At 45.5% G+C, this 15,500-nt stretch overlaps 1 long non-coding RNA gene across 2 annotated transcripts in view; it reads left to right on the top strand.

The window, feature by feature from the left end:
- The first annotated feature begins 705 nt into the window (after positions 1 to 705).
- LOC309342382 overlaps positions 706 to 15,500 on the top strand; it is a 225,145-nt gene continuing 210,350 nt past the window's right edge. The window contains exon 1 of one of the 2 annotated variants that reach the window (XR_014156753.1): positions 706 to 1,104. This is a non-coding gene — a long non-coding RNA (uncharacterized lncRNA). The remainder of the gene's footprint in view (positions 1,105 to 15,500) is intronic. The other variant, XR_014156754.1, reaches the window with a different exon arrangement.

Raw genomic sequence — 15,500 nt, 5'->3', positions numbered from 1 at the left:
CCATTGACTCTTTTGAACCTGTTTCCTTAAACCACCCCCGCTCCCATGAAAATAAACCTAAAGTCCTGCCCTCCAAAAGTCGTGGAAGAAATAACAGCAACAACAACAACAATAACGATTTTCCATATATAAAATATGAAAATGTTATATAGTACTGTAATGTGAATATAAGTCGTCCCCCCCCCCAACAAGTCATAGTGGCAGTGAAGGTAGATTAGGAGCTGGAAGGGTGGGGGGCTGAGAGAGCTAAGAAGCTGAAGTCTGGTAATTCTATCTCTTGGCTGTGGCAACAGAGTCAGCCGAGTCTACCTATCGGGCCATCTGGCTGTTCTAAGCTGTGGCCCCATGCTGTATGATTTTCTCTTAAAATCTCTTCCGCTGAAGCCCCGCTCTTATTGAATTCATCAAAAGCAAACTTTCCCCGAGTTTTTTTTTTTTTTTTAAAGAATGAGGCTAAAATAATAAGTCGACCACTGTGACATTCTCTAGGCTTAGACCATTTTTCATAACGCAGCTGATAGTCTTTTGTGCGGCGAAGGAGACTAAACAGATGAATAACGAGGAAAGTCTCCCGGAAGGGAGGAGAGAGAGAGAGAGACAGAGAGAGAAACCCCATACAGCTCCCCCCCCTCCAACTAAAGCTCCTTTTTCTAATCTTTAAAAAGTTAACTGAAATGAGAGGTGCGTGTTAAAAAAAAAAAAAAAATCCCCCAGCGCCACCAAGGAGCAAGCAAAACACTGATTGTGTCCCGACTGGAAACAACTTTGCACTGGCTCGCTTCGCTCCCCAAACTTTTTTTTTTTTTTTTTTGCAGCTTATGAGACGACCCAGGTGGCGGGGCGAGGCCGGGGCCTGGGCCATCTCAGAGAAACAGCCGCAGCCTGCCTGGAGACCCCAGCTGCTCTGATGACTATTTTTCCAAACTTGCAGCAAGTCACACTCTCTCTATATATCTCTCTGCATTTTTATTTATATTCCCCCCCGGTCCTCCTCCTTGTAGTAATCCTTATTGACTCTAGGGCCAGGAAGCAGGAAGTGTCTGCAAGAGGAAGGAGGAAATCGGGGTGGGGGTTGGTGGTGTTTGTTTTTGATGGACACATGGGGTAAGTTTCATCTTTCATTTTGTTTTACCTCGGTGTATTTTCAAGTGTATCCCCCCCCCCTTTTAAATGCTTGATGTACATACTAGATACATAGTTGATGGATTGCTTATGTTCTCCCAACTCATTTCATATAGAGATATGATTTGTGTATGTCTTGGATCCTGTTTAGATTTGATTTGCTGTTGTTTATTTTATTTTTTCCCTATTCTCTTCACTTCGGGATTATTTTCAAACTAAATCAAGATGCTTTATACCCCAATCTCCCACTTCAGTGGGTTCCTAGGGAGTGGGATTTTAATATGTTTGAATGAGATGATATTCAATATGTCATGGGGGACCGGTGGGCTCGTGGTTTTCATTTATTTATTTGATATATTGTGGGAAGAAGGGTGGCATCTTAGGCCCCGATCCGAGTCACACCTGGAAGTAAACGATAGGTGCAGTCCTACTGCCACTTACTTAGAATTTAGCCGCATTGAATTGAATGGGACCTACTTCCCATTCAAAGCATGTATACGTAGGGCCAAACTTTCTATGATTGGACTGCAGGAATCCTGTGTATGTGTGTGTGTGTGTTGGCCTATGAGAAAAACAAAACTGACCCAACTAGCAGGGTTGTTGTTGTTGGGACAAACAAGACATATTGTAAAAGGAATTTGCTAATTAAAAACTATGTAGTAAATAATAGCAGTGCATTGTGTGAATATACGTGGCGAAAATTCATGGCGTTTGCTTTAAGAGGATCCATACCGCTCAGCTCAGTGGCGCTTACTTCCGAGTAAACGTGCGTAGGATCCAGCTGTAAGACAAGCTGCCAGTTCCCTCGTCAAAAAGCCTGTGTGCAGCTGCGCCTTTTGCAATGTATAGCGCCATGTAATCATATCGTCAACATCACACACCGGATTCCACTTAAGTCCACGACGCCGAGGGTCGAATGTATTAGCCAAAGTCCTACACGCGCGCGAGGTTTTTTCTCCAGAAGCTCAGCCATTGGTTCAAACAGGGCTATTTATTCAAAGGGAGAAGCCACGCGGGTGATCTGGGGAGTTAGCTTCATTTTTAAGAACTGTTTATGTGTGTTACGTTACATGCACAGCCATTTCCTTTGCGCTGTGCCTCGTCAGTCTCCAGATAGGAAAGATCCCCCCTCCCGCCCCCCATTTAAGCAAAATAATCCCAGCCGCCGAGAAAATACGACCCAAGCAGATTAGCTCGGAGTGAAACCGCATTACATAGCATAGACATCACCCCCCCCCCTCATCCACAGAACTCAGTGGAAGCTACAATGGAAGCCCATTTAACATGTGAAATAAAACCGGAGTCTTGGTTTAGTGCCTTGTTTTGACTGGCTTGTCGGTTCAGGATGGTGGATTTCGTCTAAATGCAAGGACTCCGGGTTCCCTGCGTCTCTTGGGAGCGGCCCTAAGTACCACTATATGGGAGTAACTCCCATTGAACTCAACGGACCGGATTTGCTTCTGCGTCACAGTGCTTAAGATCCTGTTGGCAGCCCAGCTGCACCTGCCTGTCTCTTTCTCTTGGACACGTTTTCCTGCTGCTGCCCTCGGTGGTTGTTTCTCCAGTATCCATCTCAGATGCCTCGCTCTTAAGTGCGTAAAATATGACATCATATTTGTGTCCCATGTAATTGGCTGGGCTTCATTTTTTGAAGACTCTGGTTCCTTTGGGTGCTGATTCCGACTTTTCTTTCCGAAAACTGGGAAGAGAGCGTAAAGTCCTCCTCCTTTCCCTTCCTGGGGAAGAAATAAACAATAAAAGAGGGTAGTAGGGCGTTTCCACATTAAAACTACGGACTAGCTCCTTTGCAACAAAATAGATTCTTTGACATGCGCTGGGGACAGAGTTCGCCTGGGGCGGAGGTCCCTCTACCCCACCATCCCGCCCCCCAACCAAAGCTTGCACAGTGTGCAGGGTGATGGAAGAAACAAGCGATCCCAGGGATTAATGCCCCTTTTCCGCGCTTTGGTCTGTGGGACTAGCAGAAAACGCAACTTTTGCCCCCATTGGCTAGCTAGGTGAATTAAGCGCACCCTGCAACTGAACAGTCCTTGACCTTTGCCTTTATGTTTGCTCAAATGTTTGCCTAAAACACAATCACCCTTGACAAGGGAGCCTGCTACCGTGTGACACCGCCTATTCAATAGATAGATGTTCCCTGCCACACACACAACAACCCCAGCGCAGCATTTTAAATGGCTTAGGTATTTGTAAAAGCCCGTATAAATTAATGTCGGGTGATTGCTAGTTGCTGGTCAAAGAGGCGGCCGTTTAACTGGTAGAATACAAGGGAATCCATAGATAGAAAGCACACGCGCGCGCTCTGTTTCTCTGTCTCTCTCTCTGTTTCTTTCGCACGCACACCCGAACACAAACAAACAGGGAGAAAAAAACCGAGGGCCAGGAAACCTGCAGCAGCGAATGTGCAGGAGCGCGCGCGCGCACAGAAAATGTTAGTAGCGAGCCACGCATGTGTCGAGGAGCCAGACTCAAATGCTGCTAATGCTTGAGGAGGAAGAATAAGAGAATAAAAGAATGAACGGGTTGATAATGTAGGATAGGACCAGTGTGGTCTAGAACGCAGACTGAAATAGGATCCTGTGGATCCGTGGCATTTGCAGGCCGATGTTGTCAGGCCCACTCGTAAAAAAAGATCACTTACTCCCAAACAAATCAGCATGCCCAGGATATATTGCCTTAGTACATTTCATTGAAATGAATAGTATGAAGCAGTAGATTGGTATTCTGTATGCCCATACCTAGGTATACGTGTACTTCTGTGCACAGGATTTTGGCACTTCTGTTTTATGGGGTATCCAAGCATTAAGGATGCATTCTCCTCACCCCTCTCCGCCAAACGCCTTTTAAACAGTTAAGCTGGAAGGAGGTGAGGCTTCTCTTTCAATAGGCAACCTGGGAGTTGGGTTTGCTAGACGCCTTCGACCTCCCCTTACGACTTAGAAGCTTTGAAAAGCCTCACCCCACCCAGGGAGTCAAAAGGGTTCCTTCTTAATGTTTTTCAGCAGGACAGCTCAACCCTTCGCTCGAAGGAGCCTGACTGCTGGTGCAGCCAGCACCCTCTCTCCTCAATGAATTCAGGGTCGCTTGCTCCCGAGTAAGGCTTTCTAGGAGGAACTGGGTTGGGTGGAAACGTGGCTCCTTCGCTGGGGCTGGTGTCTTAGTTCCGTGCAGGTTACAGAGCATCTCTGCAAGGCAAGGCTCTTTCTCTGGGGAAAGGGAAGCTTCGCCCTCCTTTCGCCCTCGCAACCCATTCGATATATTTCCCTATGCGTACACACGACACTCATATGGATGTATTCTTGCGCAAACGGGATGCACGTAGCTGTTAGTGCTGATTGGTCATGAACGTCTTCCGTTTGAACTTGCAGTGACTGGGGTGGGGGTGGAAACCTCCTGCATTTTCATTGCCCTCCTGTAACCCTTGAGTTAGAATGAAAATGAAGGATCCATATGAGGACGATGACTTTAAAAAATAATAAACTCGTAATTTGATTTTTTTGCTCTTGTTACCAGGCAATAAAAGCTCCAATTCTTGGAGAGATCAAGCTGTTTAGTTAGTAAACAGCAATGTGATTCCGTTGTAATGAATTTTGTTCGTTTTGGTCTTTCCGCGAGTAAGAGTTCTTTGATGCACTGCTATATGTATGAAAATAACCTGGGATGGGGAAGCCTTCACATTTTGTGAACTACCTTTCTCTAGCCACGTAAAGGCATTCCTTTCTACAGCAGAATGTTTGGCGCTTTAGAAAACAACTGCTATCTGCATTAGCGTGCTGCTCTGGTTATTTCGCAAGTCGTTTTTAATCTCTTATAGGACTTTCGGAGCTCAAAGAGCTTTCTCACGTCCTCAGAGTACATGGTCTGTTTTTAATATCCCATTTTATGGATATGGAAACAGAGAGATCTGCCCAAAGATGATGGCCTGATAGAAAACCTATTTTCCATCAGACTCTTCCAACATTCTCTTCGCTGGATGCTGCACTTCAGTTTCCTCTGGGTGTAAACCAGTGTAGAATAGGGCAGAGTGGATGGCTAGCTCCACTAGTTCTCAGTTTCCCCATCAGGAAAGTGGACACGTTTAACTGCCGATCATTAACACATCCCAACTCACCGCGTAAAGATTCTAACAGATGAATTTCAGACTCTAAAGCCATGCGGTTCCAGTTTAAATTATTGCGCCCCTAATAGCGTGATCCTCAAAAGGTTTGTTTAGAAGCAATTCAGCCGCTGCTTTTTTGAAAGCAAATGCATTTAGGAACCTTAATCGTCATCAGTTGCAGCCGAAGCACAAAGGATTTAATTGTATTGTGGGTTTTAAAAAATGTGTTATGACCCGCCCAGGGACCTTCTTTCTGATGAAGGGGGTAGGGTAAGAAAGAAAACAACAATAATTTTGCTAATAATGTATAATGAATACTCAGGCTTGGCTGTTGGATCGCGTTGGGAAGTATGTTCGCATCGATCAGTTGGGAATTTGTTTCACGCATGCCCTCTTGGCTGGGACCGTAGCGCTTTTGCGCAATTCCCATTCATATGGGGGGGGGGGGGCGGCGGCTTGCAAATGACAGTTTCAGGTGTACTTTGCTGTCTAAGCACCTTGAATCGGAAATAAGTCCCAATGATTTCTCACGAGTTTACACTCGATTTTTTTTTAATTGAATGTCACTCTTCCAGAGCTCCAGGTAGCCTGAAAACAATACCGCAGTTCAGCATTTATGTGCTTTGCTGACACGTGTCACACCTGGTGCAGAAGTATCCATCTTTTCCCCTATAGGCTGAAACGAGCTTTTCTGTTCACTTACTGCCGCGTGGCTGATTCGCTCAGGACACACGTGCACTTAAAATTCAGGGATTAGTGATGCCCTCCAGTAATATTGCTCGCCTACCGCATAGCGATACGAAACACATTTAATTGGAAGTTGGCGCCATTGGTGGGATTTGTTTTGTTTTTTACTTTCGAGTAAGCGTGTAGATGATCGCAGGTACCTGATATTCCCCAGGGAATTTTAACCAGCAACGGAAATTTTGGGGGGGGGGAGAGAGGCTACTACAAATAAGAAAAGTATCTATTTGCATCGGTCGGAAGCCCCATGGGACGTTTACTCCCAAGGAAGCGTGCAGCCAATGATCCTGAGTTCGGCTGGAAGCCTGCAGGCCACCAGCAAAGGTGGTTTAGGTTGCACCTCCAGGCACATTTGCTCAGGCGTAAACCCCTTGAAGGCAACGGGATTTACTTTTGAGTAAACATCCGTCGAACTGGACAGTTAATTAGGAAAAGAGCGCAGGTTTCAATTTCTGATTCGCCTTTTTCTTGGGAAGCTGTGTGTTGACGAACGAAAGGAAAGCCATCGCTGGCCAAATTACAGTAGAGGAAAATGAGTCAGGGATCGCCACCTCCGAGGCAGGACGAGTCAGAGGATCACAGCGCCGATTAAGTAGAAATGGGGGCGGGGGGCCGATCTGGAAGAAGGTCAGCCACGAGGCTTTTGCAAATACAGTGACGACAGACTTTCCTTTGGTACTCTGCCATGAACGGGAGAGAGATTGCAAGCTAAACTTTCTTCCCGCTTTCTTCGCAAACTCCCCAGGGAAGGAAACGGGTTATTTGTTGTAAGGAGGCATGGTAGAACATTTTTTAAAAAAATATATTCATTAGAGAAAATCTTGCTTAGAAGATGCACTATCTGACAGCCAGATCCCATGAGCACCTACTCAGAAGTAAGTCGCGCTGAAGTCAATGACACTTACTTCTGAGCAGGTCCTTCTAAGAAGCACCAAGGGACATAATTCTATGCAGGGATACGAAGACTTAAGCCCCACTGAGTTTCATGGGACTTACACCCAGGTAAACATTGGTACTGTTGCGGTTTTGTAAAGCAGTAAGCTTCATAGACTCTGTGGGACTGACTGTCGAGGAATCCTGTTTTGGCTCGCCTGCCCTCCACGTAGATTTAAAGTCACTCACTTACACGCAACACTTACGTGTTGTAGACATGCTTGCATTTACACCGTAATTCAGTTTTAGTAGGTGCAATAAGAGTTCAACATCGCTGTCCGCAACCCGTTTATTGACTTCAAATCAATTTAAACTGCCACCCGAGGCACATCGACTTGCAACTCGGCTTCGCTGACGTTCCTCCCCGAGATCTATGGCTTGGAAGTCTGCCACTGATTTCCCTGGGACTCCTTTCCAAGGAGCGTGTGCCCAAGAGGAACGCCATAAACGTCTTGACTTGCAAGTACATTACAGCGAAAGTCAAAGTGCTTAGGTTGCGGGTAACTGCAAATCCTGGCTGGGAAACTGCGCTGACAATATGTTTCGCTAATGCTTTCCTTATGCAGCTTTGGAAGTTTCAAAAAGTTGAACCTCGCTTCTTTCGGTCACTGCTTTCCCGACCAGAGAAGAAAGAAATATATTTGCAAATATATTTGTTAGCATGCCTATGAGATACCAATCAGAGTTTGCATGGGAAAGTTTTATTTAAAAATAATCACGATGTGATTAAGAAAAAGGGCACACCTTTCACGCACAGTATTTTATCACACCAGGTATATCTCCTGAATTTCCACCCCTCCCCCCCCCTTTCTAAACTGTCTGCTACATAAACAATGAAGCTTGTAATTACTTGCTAATTTCATTGCGGTTGCTCCGGAGAGCTTATAACATTTGGGCCCCATTGTCCACTCATTATGTTTCCAGAAGCTTTCTAGGATGCCTCGCCTGGACTTTGTCCAGTCTGTAACCAATAAAGGAAATTTACAACCTTGACACATAGGGAACCCGTCTCTCCCGCTCCCCGCCCCCTCCGCCGCCAATGTCAGGGAAGAAAAATTGAGATGTAAAGGTGCTTGGTGCTTTCTCACAACCCTGTAGCTCTTAATACAGAATTAGACTAAAGCGGGAGGGGGGTGGAGAGAAAAAAGAGAAATGGTAACACAATAAAAAGAGTTAGATCCCTCATTCAAAGACCATGTTTTTTGTTGTTTTACTTCTTATTAAAGATGCTCATTACATCACTTTGTTCCAAAAGGACACTTTCATTCTCTAGGAGTTTATTTAACAGAGTACCGTCAAAACCAATAGGAGTGATGCCATCGTTTTTCAACAGTAGGAGGATCATATAACATTTTGATGTTTTTAGTTCACCCGATCCAAACTTCTGTGACAAAACATTTTAATGGATATCGATCAGTGACAGTCGCCGAAACTGTTAGCGGTGAAATAGTTAAAGCTTAGCAAATACTAGCACCTCTCAGGACTTTGAAGTTAGTCCAAAGTTATATATCTCGCAACGATCCGAAAAAGGTTATGAACTTGGGCTTTGGTGGCTTTCTTTAAAGAAGGAAGAAAAATTAAGCACATATAGAATACATATTCCAGTTTTGTCTGTGTGATTTTCCCCACCCTAAGGATGGTTTCAGTGGCACTTGCTTCCAAACAAATGTGCTCAGGATCGCAGTTTTATGACATCTTTGCAGGCTGGGGTGAAATTCAAAGCTGAAAACTTATGCACTTGGGAATAACCCGCCCTCAGCGGGACTTATTTAGAAGGAAACGTGCACAGGATCGAACCCACCCCCCTCCCTCCATTAGCATGTCCATTGCATTTTACATGTGAGTTGAATTCATTAAAGGCTGAAGCATTTCTTATGGATCAGTCCCGGTTGAAACAAAATGTTCTGGTTAATACCTGTGCAAAAAGTAATACAGTAATCAAAACCTCTCCCCTGGCTGCACATAGAGACAGACAAATTGTGTGTGCGCGCGCGCGTGTGTGTTTATTTCTATGTATATATTTGTGTGCGCGCGTTATCTACCAAACTACCTGCAGTTGTTAACTGGAGCAGTCACTCGGTTACTAATTGAACTACATTGGAGCAAACTCTTTCAAGTGTGTAAAAGGCTTTGACTCTGGTTCTTTCTCCAACCACGGGCATAATGGAAGCAGAAGGAAAGAAGATGGGCATATTTTGAGCGGGGTGGGGTGGGGAGACCCTTTATTTTAGCCGGCAAAGGGGATAAGTATTATTTGACCGATTTCTGTACCGATGTAGGTTTTGGAGCTGCACCAAACTCCTAAACTGCAATCCTGCACACACGTATCTGGGAATAAGCCTTGTTGAAAATGAGCCTTCCTTCCGCGTGGACTCATATTAGGGTGCACTGTTACGCAGGCGTTTGTCTGAAGTGCTTTGCTTAGAATGAAAACCAACGGGGCTTCCGGCCAAGGCACCCCGAAAGATCGCTGAGCACCCGCATTCTAGAGCGCTTTGAACGCAAAGAGCGACAAAATCCTGACCTACCTTGCAGTGCTGTTGTACTTAAGCGCTTGGAACACCCCAAAGGTTCTATCTCAATTATGTGTTAATTTCCAGTGGAATACTAACAGATTTTTTTCCTCTTGCACTTGCTCTCCTGACCACTTCCGCCCCCCCCTTCCCGCCCGCTCCTTGTTGCTATCTTGTTTGTTTCCCTTTTAAGCATCCTGCTTTTCTTCTCCACTCCTCCTCTCGCAGAGAAGGGCAGCAGGGCCATCCCACAAGCAGCTCGGGGTCAGAGGCTGTTCCTCCCTCCCGGAGCCGTGTTTGTTTACAAGGAGGCAGAACCGAGGCTGTTAATGACGTCTCCTGCTTCTCACCTGATTGGCTGGGGAGGAGGCGCTGTTCTCGCCACCTCTTGGAGCCTTTGCCGTTCAGATCTTCTGCTCCATGACAGATGGGCTCCCAATGTTTGCCATTTCCAGGGCGAGGGACGTGGGACCTTAATAGCTCCACCCCAGTACACTCAACTTGATTTGTACATGCACCCTAGATTCAGCAACAACCAAGTCGCAGGGCCCCATGGCCCTCTATAGCTGTGGCTGTATTCCAGCTTCCATGGGCCCCAGCTAGCTTGGCCAGTGGTCAGAAGTGACTGGAGTTGCACCACAGTGCCACATGAGCGTGATGGTCAGTAATCACACAGTTCAAAGATGGAGTTAACTCTCTAGTAGCAAAACACTATCCTCACAGACTTGGTTGAGTGTGAGGCCTGATAAGCACAGCAGCTCATTCCCTGTGGTCTTACGCCATGAAAATCAGTCCCTGCCTCCTCTTAAGTCCCCTTCTCTGCATAGTTTCCCCCCCAAGCAATCGGATATGGCATCTGCATGCAACCAGGCTCTCCTCCTTTTTCATGCCTCTTCTGGTTCTGGGAGACCTGCAGGGACGGTTGCTTGTTACAGCAGGAGGTGGAGATACCCATGACTTTTCAGTAGCCACACTCATCTCTGCCTCTTAGTCTGGCCTATCCACTCACCTGCTTCAGCTTCAGCTTCTGCCTCTGATTCTAGATTTCTCTCTGCCACAGATTCTTCCAACCCACTGAGCCCAGTTGTCTCTTCAGCTCCTGACACCTCCTCTTCCCAGTCTTCTCCCTCTGACCACCCATTGTTATCCCACCACCAATCCAGGGTCTCTGAGCCTTCTTCCTTTGGGGTTCCCCAGCTGGTTTCTGCCACCATTCCTCTGTGTCCAGCCTGTCTGTGACACCCTGCAGCATCTGAATTGCCAGAGGGCTTAATGATCACCCAGGGAGATGCATTCTTTCTGCATTCTTTCCCGGGGAACTTTCTGGAAGCAACCCAGGGCTGGTGCTATCGTAAGGCCAACTTGGCAGCTACCTAGGGTGCAGACTTCAGAGGGGCACAATACTGTCCCTTGAGGGGCACAGTTTTATATGAATTAGTTTTGGTTATGCCTTATAAATTTACAACATTTTATTTTTATATAGTAAATAATTTTATGATTTCTGCAAGACATTTTGTGGGTGGGTGCAGATAGTTATCCTTGCCTAGGGTGCAAGGCTGGGATAGCTCAGTTGGTAGAACATGAGACTCTTAATTCAGGGTCATGGGTTATGTTGGGCGAAAGATTCCTACATTGCCGGGAGTTGAACTAGATGACTCTCATGGTGCCTTCTGACTGTATGATTCTACAAAATTAGCTTTGCCTAGAGTGCTAAAACAGTCTGGCACTGGGGCACCAGAGACAAAAGTGGTCAGAGGAAAGGGCAGGAGTCTTTCTTTTGTATAGCAGGCTACATTATAGCATAAAAAGATACACCTGCACCCTTTCCCATCTTTCATCCAAGCAAATAAGAGAATTATCATAGTTCAAGGCTGCTGGAATGTTCAGGGAGGCAGGAGAGGATATATTGTTTATTAATATCCTTCCTAACTTGCACTAGCAAGTTTCTTTACTTAGCAGAGTTTCACATTCCCCTTTTAAATGCACAGGAGATAGCTGGTTGCAGGCTTGTTTAAGCCTCTCAATATTAGGCTCCTGGTGAGTTCCCTTATATCCCTCTTCAAAGAATAAACACACCACAATCTTGTGTAAATGATAGAAAAGAAGTTTACTCACATCATCAGTTCACAGTTGGATCTCTGAAAGCAGACTTAGTTACAAAGTATATACATGTGGATCTATCCCATATGGAGATAGTTCCAGTGTCCTCTGTTGGCTGAGAGACAAAAGAGCATTTCTAGCTAAAAGCTGCTGCTGCAGCGATGGAGGAAGTCAAAGAGAGAGGAGGGGCTGCGTGCCCTGTCCCTTCTGTTACCCGGACTGGTTAGGTCACACTCATCTCTACTCACATGCAAAAGGAAGTATGTCCCAGCCAGGAGGAAATAGGAAGTTTTCCACTGGCTGGACCAAACATTCCCTTGCATGTTCATTCTAGGAAAACAAGGAATGTTGTACTTGACTGCTACTTATGTATCACATCCCACAAAGGCTACATTCCAGCAAAAGCAGACTAAGAGAGTAGGAGCTGGTGTACTGAGGACCCCAAGGACCAGACAGAGAGGTATTTGGCCCCTGGCCCTGATGTTCCCTGCCCCTTCCCTACAAGATGGTAGTTTGCCCTCTGGACAGCTGCACAACAAAGGAGCTGTTCAGAGGCTCTGAGATTTGGCAATGCTAGGTGTGTGTCTGATGATGTGCAGGTAACTGAACTGTCTTGCTTCTCACTACACTATGATCTTCACAGAAAGAATTCAAACAGGGTGCTCAAAGGCTTGAAAACGAACAGAGAGAAAGCAGGTCGAAAACTTTGGCTCTCTGCTTTGCATGTAGAAGGTCCCAGGTTTAATCCCCAGAAGCTGCAGGTTGGGGTCTGAGTGTCCCCTGCCTGCAACCCCAGAAATCCACTGTCTGTTGACGTAGGCAATACTGAGCTAGATGGACCGTTTGGTCAGACACAATCTAATACAGCTTTGTAGCTGTTCCTTAAGTTCTTATTTAGAATATCAGATGTCTTGTGGCATAAGCGGTAGACTAGCTTAGCTCCTGCTTAGGCCACAGGAAACCTGTTTGTACCACAAGGCTCTTTGTTGCAGCACAGCTACCCTTTGTGGGATTCTCTTTTGGCAAAAGGAAGAAGATGGGGGTGGTTAAGGAAACCATTCCCCTTTTCCATAACAACAGCAACAGTCATGATGCCAGTATTAGGACCAACTGAGGATGAAAGATACAGGAGGAGAAGCTGGTTTTACAGTGAAGTAGGAGCTAAAAGGGCAACAAAAAACACCACCTCCTCCTTCTCCTAGATTCCCAAATTGTTGGCTGGCAAAGCTCCAAGCATCCATAGCCTTTGGTACACACAGTTCCCATGGAAACCACATAGCTTTCCTCCAAAGCAATTCACCTGAGGGCCTAGGGAGAATTAGGAAATGAAGAGGATGCTGTTCTGAGCCTCCCTTCCCCCATTCATGCATGTATAGGCAAAGCCCTACATCTTTGCTCTCCATGGTGACTTTCCAACTCTTTCCACACTAAAGCTAAGAGCAAACTCACAAGGCAAAAGTCCTTCTCATTGCTGGGGAAGAAAGTCTTCTAAAAACCTAGGTTTGCATTTTTGTGAAGGGACTAGGGATTTATCTGTACCATACATTTAGAACACATTGCTTCCCCCAAAGAATCATGGGACCTGTAGTTTGTTATGGGTATTGGGAACTGTAGCTTTGTGAGGAGTAAACTGTAGTCCCCAGGAGTCTTGTGGGGTGGGGGGAGAGACGTGTGTTTTAAAGGTATGGCATGGATGTGACCTTGTCCATAACTAAAGTTCTTTTCAGGTTGAAGCTGAAACAGTTAAACTTACCTATACCAGTTTTGGGAGGGCAATTGATTTATCTTGCCGATTTAAACTGGATTGATAGCTATCCCTTTCCCCAGGGAACTATGTAGTCCAGCAAGCGAGGGCTAGGGATCTTAAGCATGTGATTCTCTCTGCAATCCCTACCAAACTTCAATTACAAGCATTGGGGCAGGTAAATTGATTTATTAAAAGCAGGTACATATTTGCTGCATAGTTATGCCCTCAATATGACGAAATAAACCAAAGGTCTAAAGAGACCTTTGGAACTTCCATGGAGACTCTTGTGAGGCTGGTTTCAGTTGTTCAGGGAACTGTTCTTTGACCTTAAATAAGAAAAGAGTTAGATTGAAGTCATGATCTCTACGCATGCCGGATGACTTTTCATTTGTGGGCCCAACAGAGCAGCAACATCTTGAACTACTGGATAGATCAGCAAAAGAGCAACAGCTCAGCATGCAGGTGCAGCAAAAGATGGCAAATTTCTTGTTAGCATTTGGAAATAAAATAGCCAGGGATGCGGCACGCCAATCAATCTGACTGCTACTGTATATTTATATTAAATAAATAAGTTAGATAGATATATTGTATGTTATATAGCTGTTGCTTTGAAAAAAAGCAACAACCAAATGCAAACAGGTCATATTGTTAGGTTAAATGTTGTGGTTGTTTTAACAATAACTCGGAGCTTTCTTTTTAATCAGTTCGCTCTTAACCCTGCTTTCCCATCTGAATGCTTCCTCTTTATCACTACAGACTTCTCTGAACCGCTACAGACCTCTCTCTGTACCCCATGATGCATGCTTACTCCTCTTTCCCTGTTACCACAGCTCCCTGGTGCATCTCCCCCCTCCAATTTTCATACCCAAAGGACTCTCTGCAGTCCCATTTCCCTAAGCCCCCACCCCACAGTTTTCCTCTACATCACAGAGCACTCATCTCTGTCTGAACCACTACAGGCCTCTACACTGCTGGACTTTGCCAGTCTTCTTTCTGCCTGATAAACATGCTGACGTGGAGCTCCTCCTTCTGCCCATCAAATGTGCAGGTCAGCAGAAGTGCCCCAGTAGCAGTAGCCCCAATCCTCGACTGCATGTGATGGCACTGGGTGTGATTTCAGGCTCGCACAGTGATCTATCTGACCCTCTCAGCTGCCATGGCAGGGATGCAGATGTGATGCTGGTGGTCCCACTGCTCCATAAAGCCCCATTAGACTGGGAGGTAGGTTAAGATTGCTGCCTAAGTTTCTACCATTTGTAGAACCTAGTAAATGAATCAAAACATGCATGTGCCATTCTCACCCCCTTGTTTTGTGAGAAGCTAGCCTGTTCCCACCTTCCAGTGTTTTTGGACAGTGAATGAAGCCATAGCAATGACTGGTATTTAGGAAAGCGGTTTAGGCAATTAGACAAAGAGAAGGCTAGAATGAAACGCTCATGATGTAGACTCTTGTTTTGTTTTTAAGCACTTTCTGTTGGTCTTTCCTGGTGGAGAAGTTATTGCTGCCCAACAGAAAACAATTCAGGTATCCAGGATGTTAGTGTAGCTGAGGTGGGGAGTGTGCAAAGTAAAAAATAAAGGAAGATACTCATGATTCTTCTAACCTAGGTCTTATTTCATAAAATGTAAGGTTTTCTTATGAGTTTGTATTTTTTCTTTAAGAATTACTCTGCTAATGCCAATGCTGACTAAATCCATCATTATTATGCCACACCGCAGGAGACAGAACAGTCCTAAGAGTAAGAGTATGGGTTACACCATACTGCAGAGTAACACAGTACTGTTACCCAAGTTGCTGAAGGGGGGTAGTGTATGAAAACCCTGAAGTGTAGTCCAGTATTGTTAACTTTAAAAAACAAAAAAACAAAAAACAACCTGAAATGAAGGGGGCTGTGAATTGCACTGATTGTAGCAACAGTGCAATTCTTTAAAGGCTGGAAGCTGTGAAGGAAGCCAGGGACAGAAGTGAGTGAGAAAGAGGTTGCCTGGATGCTGCATTCACCCATAGATGGACTGCAGGTCTACCCATTGAGAAGCAATGGAAGGACGGACGTGGAATGCAAGTTTCTCAAAAGCCAGGCCTACCCACTCAGTCACCTGATCTAGCAGAAATTGTAGATCTGTTCTCTGCTGACACTTATGTATGTTTGTTTACTTCCCCCTGAAAAATTCCTGTGGATGCCCAGGCCTGACACCTTCTCTCTCAGCTTGACTCCTCCTC

Source organism: Podarcis erhardii, assembly GCF_964252035.2.
Source record: "Podarcis erhardii genome assembly, chromosome: 5".
Classification (NCBI taxonomy): domain Eukaryota; kingdom Metazoa; phylum Chordata; class Lepidosauria; order Squamata; family Lacertidae; genus Podarcis; species Podarcis erhardii.
The sequence above is the reverse complement of the archived record's forward strand: the minus strand, read 5'-3'. Positions and strand labels throughout refer to the sequence as shown.